The sequence below is a fragment of the Nicotiana attenuata genome, chromosome 7 (genome assembly GCF_001879085.1).
Source record: "Nicotiana attenuata strain UT chromosome 7, NIATTr2, whole genome shotgun sequence".
Taxonomy (NCBI): Eukaryota; Viridiplantae; Streptophyta; class Magnoliopsida; order Solanales; family Solanaceae; genus Nicotiana; species Nicotiana attenuata.
Window position 1 is genome coordinate 14,976,703 of NC_031995.1, and position 293 is coordinate 14,976,995.

Sequence of the window (293 nt, forward strand, 5' to 3'; positions counted from 1 at the left end):
ACACACACTTGCACTTACGAAAAGGGGAGGAATATTTTGAAAAGGAAAAATTTTGAAACAGAAGAAACTCCTTCTTCTTCTTATTCAAAATCACAACCACCAAGAGACATCATCTATCTCCAAAACCATCGGCGACAACAGGCAAAAGAATGGGCAAAAAACAGACACAATACATAGAAAATGAAGGCTAAAAACGAGCGAGTAAGAGAGATTAAAAAACCACTGCTGGCCACCGTTATCCGCCGGAACTGTTTGGTTTCAATTGGAAACATTTAGATGTGAGAGTCGAGGTC